The 14,350-nt window shown below is 43.8% G+C and overlaps 1 pseudogene; it reads left to right on the plus strand.

Annotated features, from left to right (window-relative positions):
- Nucleotides 1-12,074: 12,074 nt before the first annotated feature.
- Nucleotides 12,075-13,814, plus strand: LOC132392312 (general transcription factor II-I repeat domain-containing protein 2-like; annotated as a pseudogene).
- The last annotated feature ends 536 nt before the right edge of the window (nucleotides 13,815-14,350 follow it).

A 14,350-nucleotide genomic window follows, 5' to 3' on the forward strand; every position in this document is an offset into this window, starting at 1 on the left:
TCTTTGTGGTGAATTGCTTGCCCAGCAAGGGTGTTATTACTTAGGATCCATGAGCACATTTCACAAACATCCTCTCCCATGCCCGTGGTCACTGTCTCAGTAATTAGCAATGTACTGAGAAACTAACCCATTCAAAGGCAAGAATCAAAGAATGTACCACTCATGTTCTCTGTTCATTGCAGGTTGAAGACAAATTTCCTCAGTCACAGCTGTAATCTCAATACAGCTCATGACATTGCAAGATCAAACTAGGAGTTCTTTACAGAAGAAAAAATTCAAAAAACTTTTAAAAATCCAATTTATTTAATGACTTTACAGAGTATGCTGGAGGTGACTAATGTCAATAGTTGAGCCTCTTTAATCTTGAATGGAATGGGAGCTTAATATTCAAGGATACACATTGAATTGAAGGGATAGGCAGGAAGGCAGAGTGTGTGTTGTTGCTCTATTGGTAAAAAATGAAATCAAATCATTAGAAACAGGTGATGTATCATCAGAGGGTGTTGAATCATTGTGAATTGGGCTAAGGAAATGTAAGGGTAAAAAGACCCTGATGGGTGTTGTATTAAGGTCCAAATAGTACTAAGGATGTGACCTACAAATTACAATGGGAGATAAAGTGCATGCCAAAAAAGCAATGTTACAATAGTCATGGGGGACTTCAATATGCAGGTAGATTGGCATACCAGGTTGGTGCTGAATTCCAGCGGGGAAGTTTCCAGAGTTCCTACGAGATGGCTTTTTAGAGTAGCTCCCACTAAAGGATCAGTCACTCTGGATTGGCTGTGCAATGAGCCAGAATTGTTCAGGTTAGGTAAAAGAACCCTTTGGGGCAAGTGATCATAATATGATCGAATTCACCCTGAAATCGGAGAAGTTAAAGTCATGTTTATCAGTATTGTGGAGTAAAGGGAATTACAGAGGTACAAGAGAGAAGTTGGTCAGAATTGATTGGAAAAGAACACTGGCAGGGATGACGGCAGAGCAGCAACAGCTGGAATTTCTGGAAGCAATTTGGAAAGCACAGAATATATGTATATCCCAAAAAGGAATAAGTATTCTAAAGGCAAGATGACACAACCATGGCTAACAAGAGAAGTCAAAGTCAACATAAAGCCAAAGAGAGGGCATATAATAGAGCAAAAAGTAGTGGGAAGTTCTAGGATAGTGAAGCTTTTAAAAACAAACAGGAGGCAACTAAAAAGTCATTAAGCATGTAAAGATGGAATATTAAAGTAAGCGAGGCAATAATATTAAAGAAGACACCAAAAGTTTCTTCAGATACATAAATTTAAAAGAAAGATCGCGGGACCATTGCAGCAGAAGGAGGAGCGAGGGGCTCGGGAGAGCACTGAGTGCTGGGAAACAGCTGAGGAGCTGAGGTGAGTATGCTTTAAAAGGAGCATGGAGGGCAACTGAAGGGTTAAACAGAGTGTTGATTATTTGATTAGAAGGAGTGAGTACTGGAGATAATTAGCAGGGAGAAAAAAAAGGAGGGGTAACTAAAGAGGAGTAGCCAGGGCTGGGTGGCTGAGAGAGGTGGGGCTGGCAGCAGCAGAGGAGTGGATGTGGTTGGTCTGTGGCTGGGTGGCTGAGAGGTGGGGCTGGCAGCAGCAGAGGGGTGGATGTGGCTGGTCTGTGGCTGGGTGGCTGAGAGAGGTGGGGCTGGCAGCAGCAGAGGAGTGGATGTGGCTGGTCTGTGGCTGGGTGGCTGAGAGAGGTGGGGCTGGCAGCAGCAGAGGAGTGGATGTGGCTGGTCTGTGGCTGGGCGGCTGAGAGAGGTGGGGCTGGCAGCAGCAGAGGAGTGGATGTGGCTGGTCTGTGGCTGGGTGGCTGAGAGGTGGGGCTGGCAGCAGCAGAGGAGTGGATGTGGCTGGTCTGTGGCTGGGTGACTGAGAGAGGTGGGGCTGGCAGCAGCAGAGGGGTGGATGTGGCTGGTCTGTGGCTGGGTGGCTGAGAGAGGTGGGGCTGGCAGCAGCAGAGGAGTGGATGTGGCTGGTCTGTGGCTGGGTGGCTGAGAGGTGGGGCTGGCAGCAGCAGAGGAGTGGATGTGGCTGGTCTGTGGCTGGGCGGCTGAGAGAGGTGGGGCTGGCAGCAGCAGAGGAGTGGATGTGGCTGGTCTGTGGCTGGGTGGCTGAGAGAGGTGGGGCTGGCAGCAGCAGAGGGGTGGATGTGGCTGGTCTGTGGCTGGGTGACTGAGAGAGGTGGGGCTGGCAGCAGCAGAGGAGTGGATGTGGCTGGTCTGTGGCTGGGTGGCTGAGAGAGGTGGGGCTGACAGCAGCAGAGGAGTGGATGTGGCTGGTCTGTGGCTGGGTGACTGTCATAAAAATACACCTGTACCGGAAAGTCCAACTGCTGGGGTGTTGTGGGGGACATTCTGTGGGAATATTGACCGACGGCTTGTATAGGTCCGGAACGATATTCGTACATGGTTCCTTGCAAACTCTGATAGGATGACAGGGAGGGAGACTGATGGTGACAGCAGCAGTACGGAGTTTGAGTGGGAAGAGGTGGGGAGAGGGACTAAGAATAGGAAGGTGATGTGTCAGAAGAGAAAGAAAGGAGGTGGGTCTAGTGTAGGGGGATCGGAAAATGAGGGAAGAGAAGTTGAGGAGAAGGGCCCGAGGGCAAAATTACTAAATGTAGTGGTAAGATTTGAGAGGGAAACCGGAGTAAAGAAAATCAATCCACTTAATCTAACAAAAATCACCAGAGGGCAAGCAGGGGAAGCGAGCCATGCGAGAATTTTAGGAGATGGAAACCTGCTGATAGGATGTAAAACTAAAGAGCAGATGGAGAAGGCAATGAAAGTGACTAATGTTGGTAAAGGCAAGGTGTCCAGGGTTATAAGAGTTGGAGCACAAAGGGCCAATGGTTGCAAGGGGGTGATCTCCGGGGTTCCCCTCAGTGTTAATATGAAGGAGCTGGTGGAGAACTTAAGGGTGAGGAATAGTTCAGTGAAGAGTGTGAAAGGAATGACAAGGGGAGCAGAGAAAAGGGAAACTGAAACTGTTCTGGTAGAATTTGAGGATAAGTTGCCTCCAAAGGAGTTATATTTTGGATTTCTGAGATACAATGTAAGAGAATATGTACCAAAACCTATGAGGTGTTTCAACTGCCAGTATTTTGGGCATGTGGCCAAAGTGTGCAAAGAAAAGAGAAGATGTGCAAGGTGTGCTGGGGAACATGAATACGGAAAATGTGGAGAGGGAGTGGGACCAAAGTGCTGTAATTGTGGAGGTAACCATAGTGTAGCGTACTGGGGATGCGAAGGGGTGAAAAAAGAGGTGGAGGTGCAGAAGATAAGGGTGAAGGAAAAAGTCTCATATGCTGAGGCAGTCAAGTTGGCAGGACAGAAGAAAATGAATGAGGGAGGATGTAGCAAAGAGCAAGTGGCAGCTAAAGAAAGGCAAGATAAGAAGAATGTATGGATAGAGAAGAAGAAATTGGTGACCTTTATAGTAGGAGTGGTAAATGCAACTTGTGAGATCAAATCTAAAACTGAAAGGATTCAGATTGTTGTGAAAGCTGCAGAGCACCATTTGGGTATGATAAGATTAAAATGGGAAGAGGTAAATGATGAACTCGGTACCGTCAAGTCAAGAGACAGTATGTGTGGGTTGATATTACTAATTATGCTACTTCTTCAATGGAATGCAAGAAGCCTGATTAGTAATGGACAAGATTTCAAGCAGCTTATAACTAATAGGAGAGAAAAGCCAGATGTTGTGTGTATCTAGGAGACCTGGTTAAAACCTAATATAGATTTTGTTTTATATGGTTATGAGGCAGTAAGGCCAGATAGGAGAAAGGGGGGAGGAGGAGGATGTGCAACTTATGTAAAGCAAGGTATTCCTTATAGAATACTAGGTATAGAAGAGTATGTGGTAGTAAAAGTATGGGCTGAAAGGAAAGAGTTGGTGATTGTGAATTATTATAATCCATGCAAAAGGCTTGAGGAGATAAAAGGGCAGAATAGTAGTAACATTGTTTGGTGTGATGATTTTAATGGGCATAATCTATTATGGGGGAGCGACAGAACAGATATCAATGGTCAAGTAATAGAGAGGTTGCTAGATGAGAAGTATTTAGTGTGCCTAAATGATGGCAGTAGTACTAGAATTGATGTTAATACAGATAAAGAATCTGTGCTTGATCTTACATTAGTATCAACTCTATTGCATCAGTATGTGAACTGTAGGCAGTGATCATTACCCAATTTGGTGCAAGATAAGTATTTCTGCCTCATGGGTCACAAAGAATATAGGTGGGAAATGGATCTTTGAGAAAGCCAGTTGGGAGAAGTTTCTGGAAAAAAGTGATAGATATCTAAGTCAGGTCAGTGATGAGATGGACATTGAAACACTTGACAGCATATTAAAACAAGGTATAATATCAGCTGCATTAGAATCCATTCCTAAAAGTAAACAAAGAACAAAGAAGAGAGTAATGCCACGGTGGGATGATACTTATAAGCAGTGAGAAATAGAAATAAGGCTTTTAAATTGGTTAAAAGAACTCATAACTTCCAACATATGATTCAGTACAAACAAGCTCAGGCAGTAGTAAGGAGGACGATAAGACATGCTAAAAGGATGGCTAGAAAAAGTATTATGATTCAATCGGAAACACAACCCAAGTAGGAGAGGTGTGGGGGATGATAAAAAGGATGGGAGGGGACAGGAGAGAGTGGAAGTACCCATTTCTGGTGGATGGAAATGTGACTGCAGTAACAAATAAGGAAAAGGCAGAGTTGTTGGCAAGTACTTTTGTTATGGTATATAGTTCTGATCATTTGTCTGAGAAGAGGAGAAGAGGTAGAGAGAGAACAAAAGCTGAAAATATGGAGGCTTTATGTAGGAAAACTAACCTTGATGGTGTGCAAGATGTCTCTTTCAGCATGGGAGAATTAAGAAAGGCACGAGACAGAACAGGAAAGACTGCACCAGGTAAAGATGAAATATGCTCTAGTATGATAAAACACCTGAATGAAAAAAGTCTGAAGAAACTACTCCTTCTATATAGCAAAGTCTGGGATGAAGGGAGAATACCAGGGAGCTGGAAAGAGGCAATAATTATTCCAATAAGGAAACCTGGAAAAAGTGCCAGCAGGCCAGGAAATTACAGGCCAATTGCCTTGACATCTCATGTATGTAAACTTATGGAATGTATGATAAATGAGAGGTTAATGTACTTTCTGGAAAGTAGAGGTATAGTGGCTACGTATCAAAGTGGGTTCAAGAAAGGAAGGAATACTATGGATCCAGTGGTGTGCCTAGAGGACAAAATAAGAAAAGCACAGTGGGTAAAGCAGTGGATGTTGTCTATATGGACTTCAGTAAGGCCTTTGACAAGGTTCTGCATGGAAGGTTAGTTAGGAAGGTTCAATCGTTAGGTATTAATAATGAAGTAGTAAAATGGATTCAACAGTGGCTGGATGGGAGATGCCAGAGAGTAGTGGTGGATAACTGTTTGTCAGGTTGGAGGCCGGTGACGAGTGGTGTGCCTCAGGGATTTGTACTGGGTCCAATATTGTTTGTCATATACATTAATGATCTGGATGATGGGGTGATAAATTGGATTAGTCAGTATGTAGATGATACTAAGGTAGGTGGTGTTGTGGATAATGAAGTAGGTTTTCAAAGTTTGCAGAGAGATTTAGGCCAGTTAGAAGAGTGGGCTGAACGATGGCAGATGGAGCTTAATGCTGATAAGAGCTACATTTTGGTAGGAATAATCCAAATAGGACATACATGGTAAATGGTAGGGCATTGAAGAATGCTGTAGAATAGAATGATCTAGGAATAATGGTGCATAGTTCCCTGAAGGTGGCATCTCAAGTGGATAGGGTGGTGAAGAAAGCTTTTGGTATGTTGGCCTTTATAAATCAGAGCATTGAGTATAGGAGTTGGGATGTAATGTTAAAATTCTGCAAGGTATTGGTAAGGCCAAATTTGGAGTATTCTGTACAGTTCTGGTCACCGAATTATAGGAAAGATGTCAACAAAATAGAGAAAGTACAGAGAAGATTTATTAGAATGTTACCTAGGTTTCAACACCTAAGTTACTGAGAAAGGTTGAACAAGTTAGATCTTCATTCTTTGGAGTGTAGAAGGTTGAGGGGGGACTTGATAGAGGTATTTAAAATTATGAGGGGGATAGATAGAGTTGATGTGGATAGGCTTTTTCCATTGAGAGTAGGGGAGTAGAGGACATGAGTTGAGAGTTAAGGGGCAAAAGTTTAGGGGTAACTTGAGGGGAAACTTCTTTACTCAGAGAGTGGTAGCTGTGTGGAACGAGCTTCCAGTAGAAGTGGTAGAGCAGGTTCGGTATTGTCATTTAAAGTAAAATTGGATAGGTATATGGACAGGAAAGGAATGGAGGGTTATGGGCTCAGTGCGGGTCAGTGGGACTAGGTGAGAGTAAGCATTCGGCACGGACTAGAAGGGCCGAGATGGCCTGTTTCTGTGCTGTAATTGTTATATGGTTATATGGTTATTATAAACAAAGAGACAGTGGTTGCTGTTTTTTTTTGATGTTGAAAAAGCTTATGTTATGTTAAGGAAGGAGGGGCCACTAATCAAGCTGCATTTAATGGGAATCAGGGGAGGCAATTTTCAATTGAGTTAAGGACTTATTAAATGGGAGAACTATTCAGGTGAAGATAGGATCAGAGCTATCAAGACAGTATGTTGTAGAAAACGGGACACCTCAGGGGAGTGTAGTGAGTCCAACTTTATTCTCCATTTTGATAAATGATATATTCGTAAATATACCAACGGAAGTGGGGAGGTCATTGTTTGCAGATGATGGGGTTTTGTGGAAAAGAGGGAGAAATATTGAACATATAGTTATGAAAATGCAAGATGGAATTAATCAAGTTGAAGAGTGGGGGACAAAGTGGGGTGTTAAATTTTCAGTAGAGAAAACAAAAACCATGTTCTTTACAAGGAAAAAGCTCAGGGGACTTAATCTGACTGTATGGAAGTAACCTGGAGAGATTTGAAAGTTTTTGGTTTTTGGGAGTGTACTTTGACTTGAGATTAACATGGAGAGAACATGTTAGATATGCGGTTGCTAAATGTAAAAATGTGATAAATGTCATGAGGTGTCTTGCTGGTTTGGAATGGGGTGCTGATTTTGCATTACTGAAGTATATTTATGTAGCATTAATAAGATCAAGAATAGATTATGGAAGTAATGTATACGGGTCAGCAGCAAAGTCTTTGTTAGCAGAACTGGATATCGTGCAAGCTGGGGCTCTAAGGGTATGCTTGGGAGTGGTTAGAACTTCCCCAGTGTGTGCACTCCAAGTTGAAGCAAATGAAATGCCATTGGGGCTGCAACGTAAACAGCTGGAGGCCAATTACTGGATTAACTTAAAGGAGCATGGTGATAGCCATCCTACAAAAAGGATGTTGGAGAAGGAAAGGACACAAAAAGTATCGGCCATTGCAAGCATTAAGATGGGTACAGCTAGAGGACACCAGGATCTGCTTTATGAAATCCTGTTTGCAAATTCAAGACTGGCTAGACTAGGCAAAAATATCGCATTCATGTGGGTTCCAGCACATTTGGGTATTATGGGAGCATAATACCCAATAAGCTGATAAGTTGGCAAAATCAGCAATCAAAATAGGATCTGTAGAGGTCAATATTAAACTATCAAAATCAGAGGGGAAGAGTATAGTGTGGAGAAGGATAAATCAACAGTGGCAGCAGCATTGGGATAGAGCAATAAAAGGAAGACATTTACATTCAATTCAGAACAGAGTAGATATGGGAAGGAGTACGGGAGTAAAGCGGAAGGAGCAAGTAATTAGAAGTAGACAGAGAATTGGGCACAGCAACCTTAATGGTACCCTGGCCATCATAAATAAACATCCGACAGGTTTTTGCAACCTATGTCAGGAGACTGAAACAGTAGAGCATATCCTTATTTCATGCAGGAAATTTGCACAGGAAAGACAACAAATGCTACAACAATTACGCAAAATAGGACTGGTAGAGAACAGTGTTAAAGGTTTATTGAAATGTGGGGAGAGTGATCAGGGGAGGAAATGGTTGTTTAGTTTTTTAAGGGGACGGGACTGGAAAGACGACTTTAGGCAGTCAAGTGAATTTACAATGAGGGACAGTAAATCCTGAAGATGGCAGTAATGCAACAGTGTGGATGCCAACTGCTGTAAAAACTCAAGGAAGAAGGAAAAGAGGAGCAGCCAGTGTGTGAGTGGCTCAGGGTAGGAGTGGAGCTTGCAGAGGCTGAGGGTGAGCTTGCTCCCAGTGAGGTAAGGCCGGGTAAGTTCCTTTAATTAATTTAATCAACTTAGGAGTAGGTAATGGAGGCAGCAGTTAGGGCAGTTGAGTGCTCTGCATGCAGTATGTGGGAAGTCAGGGACAGCACAATTGTCCCTGATGACTACACCTGTAAAAGGTGCATCCAGCTGCAGCTCCTGACAAACCGGGTTAGGGAACTGGAGCTGGAGCTGGATGAACTTCGGATCATTCGGGAGGCAGAGGCAGAAATAAACAGGAGTTTCAGGGAGACAGTCACCCCTAAAAGTCAGGAGGCAGGTAGCTGGGGTCTGGAGAGGGAAAGGGAATAGACAGAATGAGCAGAGCACCTCCATGGCCATTCTCATCAACAAAAAGTATACTGTTTTGGATACTGTTGGTGGGGACAACCTACCAGAGACAAGCTGTAGTGGTGTCTCTGACACCGAGACTGGACCCTCAGCTCAGAAAGGAAAGAAGGAAAAGAAGAGAGAGGTAGTGAAAGGGGTTTTGATAGTTAGGGGTACAGATAAGAGATTCTGTGGGAGAGATCAAGAATCTCTGATGGTCTATTGCCTCCCTGGTGCCAGGGTCCGCGATATCTCGAATCGAGTTCTCGGTATTCTAAGGTGGGAGGGCGAGCAGCCAGATATTGTGGTCCATGTAGGGACCAATGACGTGGATAGGAAGGAGGAGGTCCTGCAAAGAGAATTTAGGGAGTTAGGTGCAAAGTTGAAGGACAGGACCCCCAAGGTTGCAATCTCAGGATTGCTACCCTTGCCACGTGCTAGTGAGGCTAGAAATAGGAAGATAATGCAGCTAAATACGTGGCTAAGGAGATGGTGCAGGAAGCAGGGCTTCATGTTTCTGGAAAATTGGGCTTTGTTCCAGAGAAGGTGGGACCTGTTCTGACAGGACAGTTTGCACCTGAACTGGAGGGGGCCTGACATCCTTGCGGGTAGATTTGCTAGTGCTACTCTGGGTGGGGTAGTTAAACTGGATTTGCAGGGGGTGGTGAACCAGAGTGTTAGTGCTAATAGTGAGGTGGAGGAGGATAAAGGTCATACGAGGACTGCATGTATATACAGAAATCAAAAGTTTGTATGTGATAGAAATGTTCTCAGGTGCATCTACTTCAATGCAAGGAGTATCGTAGGTAAGGCAGATGAGTTTAGGGTGTGGATTGGCACGTGGAATTATGACATTATTGCTATTAGTGAGACTTGGTTGCAGGAGGGGCAGGACTGGCAGCTTAATGTTCCGGGGTTCCATTGTTTCAGAAATGATAGAGGGGGAGAGATGAAAGGGGTAGGAGTGGCATTACTTGTCAGGGAAAATATCACAGCCGTGTGTAGACAGGACAGCCCGGGGTGCTTGTCTACAGAGGCCATATGGGTGGAGCTGAGGAACGGGAAAGGTGTGACCACACTAATAGGGGTGTATTATAGACTGCCCAACAGTCAGAGAATTGGAGGAGCAAATCTGTAGAGAGAGGTAACAGACCAATGTAAGAAAAAGAAAGTTGTAATAGTAGGGGATTTTAACTTTCCACATATTAACTGGGACTCCCACACTGTGAAATGGCTAGATGGCTTGGAGTTTGTCAAATGTGTTCAGGAAAGTTTTCTAAATCAATTTATAGAGGTACCTACGAGAGAGGATGGAATACTTGACCTTCTATCAGGGAACCAGACAGGCCAGGTGACAGAAGTATGTGTTGGTGAACATTTTGGGTCCAGTGACCATAATGTCATTAGTTTCAAACTAATTATGGATAAGGATAGGTCTGGTCCTCAAGTTGAGGTTCTAAATTGGAGAAGGGCCAACTTTGTGGAAATGAGAAAGGATCCAGGAAGAATGGATTGGGATAAGTTGTTTTCTGGCAAGGATGTATTTAGCAAGTGGAAGGCTTTCAAAGGCGAAATTTTGAGAGTGCAGTGTTTGCATGTTCCTGCCAGGATTAAAGGCAAAGTTAACAGACATAGGGAACCTTGGTTTTCAAGGGATATTGGCGATCTGGTTAAGAAGAAGAGAGAGGTGTATAGCAGGTATAGGCAACAAGAACAAACGAGGTACTGGAAGAGTATAGAAAATGTAAGAAAATACTAAAGAAGGAAATGAGGAAGGCAAAAGACATGAGGTTGCTTTGGCAGATAACGTGAAGGTAAACCCAAAGGGTTTCTACAAGTATATTAAAAGGACAGTAAGGGACAAAATTGATCCACTAGAAGATCAGAGTGGTCGTCTATGTGTGGAGCCTTACATGATGGGGGAGATCTTAAAGTTTTTTTACATCAGGAAACTGGCATAGCATATATGGAAGGAAGGGAAACAAGCAGTAGTGTCACGGAACATATATAGATTAAAGACAAGGAGATGCTTGCTGCCTTACAGCGAATAAAGGTAGATAAAGCCCCCAGGCCTGACATGATATTTCCTTGGACCTTGAGTTCACTAGTGTAGAAATTGCAGGGGGGGCCCTGGCAGAAATATTTAAAATGTCCTTAGCCATGGGTGTGGTGCTGGGGGGTTGGAGGGTAGCACATGTTGTTCCGTTGTTTAAAAAAGGCTCCAAAAGTAAACAGGCAGGTGAGCCTGACATCAGTAGTAGGTAAATTATTGGAAGGTGTTCTGAGAGATCAGATATAGAAGTATTTGGACAGCCAAGGGCTGATTAAGGATAGTCAGCATGACTTTGTGCATGGTAGATCGTGTTTAATGAACTTTGTAGAGTTTTTCGAGGAGGTTACCAAGAACGTAGATGAAGGAAAGGCTGTGGATGTTGTCTACATGGACCTCAGTAAGGCCTTTGACAAGGTCCTACATGGGAGGTTAGTTCAGAAGGTTCAGACACTAGGTATCCATGGAGAGGTAATCTGGATTCAAAATTGGCTATGTGGGAAAAGACGGAATGGTAGTGGATGATTGATTCTCAGACTGGAGGCCTGTGACTAGAGGTGTGCCTCAGGGATCTGTGCTGAGACCATTGTTGTTTGTTGTCTATATCAATGATCTATCTAGATGATAATGTGGTAAATTGGATCAGCAAGTTTGCTGATGACACTAAGATTGGAGGCATTGTGGTTAGCAAGGAAGGCTTTCAAAGCTTGCAGAGGGATCTGGACCAACTGGAAAGATAGGCCAGAAAATGGCAGGTGGAATTTAATGCAGACAAATGTGAGGTGCTGCACTTTAAAAGGACAAATCAAGGTAGTAAATGTACACAGTAAATGGTAGGGGTGACACAGCACTGAGGGGTGTGGAGGAACAAAGGGATCTGGGAGATCAGATACGTAATTCCCTGAAGGTGGTGTCACAGATAGACAGGCTTTTTGGCATCTTGGCATTCATAAATCAAAGTATTGAGTAAAGGAGTTGGGATGTTATGGTGACAAAATTGATCCACTAGAACATATATGTCAAACCCAAGGCCCGCGGGCCAAATCCAGCCTGCGGTGGAATTATCTTTGACCCGCGAGATAATATCTAATTACTATTAAAGCTGGCCCCAGTAATCGAAGCGCCTGTGGCGTATGATATGGTTAATGCTGAGTTCATTCAGGTACCAGGTTTTCAGGGTTTTTAGTGTTTATTTGGTTTCCCTGGTTTATTTCCTGAATATCATTAATGAATAATTTTTTTACTATTAGAGCTGGCCCGCCTGTATATTGCATGCACCAGTAATACTACAAATCCCACAATGCACTGCCAGTGCATTGCTCACGCTTGCCTGACTCTCTCATCAGCATCCTTATGGTGCTAGTCACGTGGTCAACTTTCAGCTATCCCTCACCCCAAGAATGGCTGAACGAAAGATGGACTTTGAAAACGGGTTTTCAAGGCAGGTGGGAGGCAGAGTATATGTTCGCAGATATAAAGGGCAAACCTGTTTGTCTTGTGTGCGGAGACGGTGTGGCTGTAATTAAAGAATATAATGGAAGACGACACTATGAAACGAAACACCACGACATATACAAGCATCTGGACAAGAAACAGAAGCTCCAGAAGGTAGAAGAGCTGAAAAGAAGTCTGGCGTCACAGCAGGCTATGTTCACAAAAGCCAAAACACAAAGTGAGGCTGCTGTAAAGGCTAGTTTTATTGTGGCAGCAGAGATCGCTAAATCAGCCCGGCCCTTTATCGAGAGAGAATTTGTTAAAAACTGCATGATGAAAGTTTGAGACGTCGTGTGCCCAGATAAAAGGCAAACATTTTCAAATGTGAGCCTGAGCAGAAACACCGTTGCTGACCGTGTACGTGAGCTTGCCACCAATCTACAACAACAGCTGGTGGGGAAGGGAAGAGATTTCATCGCATATTCCCTTGCTGTGGATGAGAGCAGGGACACTTCTGATACTGCCCAATTGTCAATTTTCATTCGTGGAGTGGACTCAAGTCTGTGTGTAACAGAGGAACTTTTGGGATTAAGATCAATGCATGGCACAACTACTGGAAAAGATCTCTTTGAAGAGGTATCCAGATGTGTAAATATAATGAGGCTGCCTTGGGATAAACTTGTGGGACTGACGACAGATGGAGCGCCCGTGATGTGCGGTCAAAAGAGTGGATTGGTGGGCAGGATCCCGGAGAAGATGCGGGAGGAAAACGGCGCAGGTGAGCTGACAGCTTATCACTGCATCATACACCAGGAATCGTTGTGTGGCAAAGCCTTGAAAATGGAACATATAATGAGCACCATAACACGAGCAGTTAACTTCATAAGAGCCAAAGGTTTAAATCACCGCGAGTTCAAGTCGTTTCTGGAGGAGTTGGGTTCAGAATATAATGATTTGCCCTGTCACACAGAGGTGCGATGGTTAAGCCAAGGAAAAGTGCTGAAAAGATGTTTCGAGTTGCGTGAGGAGATCTGTCAGTTCATGGAAAGCAAAGGGAAAGACACAACAGAGCTTCGGGATAAAAAGTTGCTTTGTGAAATGGCGTTTCTGTGTGACATCACGAGCCATCTCAATGCGCTCAACCTGCAGCTTCAGGGGCGGGGTCGTGTGATCACAGACATGTACGCTGCAGTGAGGGCTTTTAAAACCAAGCTGCGCCTGTGGGAGACGCAGATGCAGCAAGAAAACTTGAGCCATTTTCCGTGTTGCCAAACTATGAAAGAGCAGGTTTCTACCGCAGTGTTCCCACATGCAAAGTTTGCTGAAAAACTTAGCATACTTGGTGCCGACTTCACTCGGTGATTTGCCGACTTTGAAGCCCAAAAAATCCATTTGCAGCTGACGTGGAAAGCGCACCAACCAACATACAAATGGAGCGGATTGAACTCCAATGTAGTGACACACTCAAGGCAAAGTATGACTCGGTGGGCGCTGCACAGTTTCTACGTTTCATTCCCGACACCATGCCCCAGCTGCGTACCCAAGCTGCTCACATGCTCTCTATGTTTGGCAGCACATATCTGTGTGAACAACTGTTCTCTTTGATGAAGATAAACAAAACATCACACAGGAGTCGTCTTTCTGATGAGCACCTTCACTCAATTCTGAGGATTTCCTCAGCTCAGAGCCTGACTCCAAACATTGATGAACTTGCATCCAAGATGAGATGCCAAGTATCTGGCTTAGACTAGTGTGAATCACAGAGTGTTGGCCTGTGGAAAAAACGTTTTCATTAGAAATTACTCCGGAAAAGCTGCAGATAAAGCCATAAGAAATAAATGCAACTGATTTTTTATTTATTTAATGTTCAATGTTGTTTTTGTAGGCAATAACCTAAGCTTTGTTAGCTCCAAGTTAATATGTGTAATAAATTCATTTCAATAAGTTTTGCAATAAACGCTGAACCAGTCCGGCCCTCGACTTGTACCGATTTTTAAATTTTGTCCCACTGTGTATTTGAGTTTGACACCCCTGCCTAGAAGATCAGAGTGGTCGTCTGTGTGTGGAGCCTCACGTGATTTGGAGATCTTAAACAGTTTTTTTGCATCAGGAAACTGGCATCGCGTATCTGGAAGGAAGGGAAACAAGCAGTAGTGTCATGGAACATGTATAGATTTATAACATATATATAGGATGTTATAAGACATAGGTGAGGCCAAATTTGGGATATTGTGTACAGTTC

This window comes from Hypanus sabinus, chromosome 4 (assembly GCF_030144855.1).
Source record: "Hypanus sabinus isolate sHypSab1 chromosome 4, sHypSab1.hap1, whole genome shotgun sequence".
Lineage (NCBI taxonomy): Eukaryota > Metazoa > Chordata > Chondrichthyes > Myliobatiformes > Dasyatidae > Hypanus > Hypanus sabinus.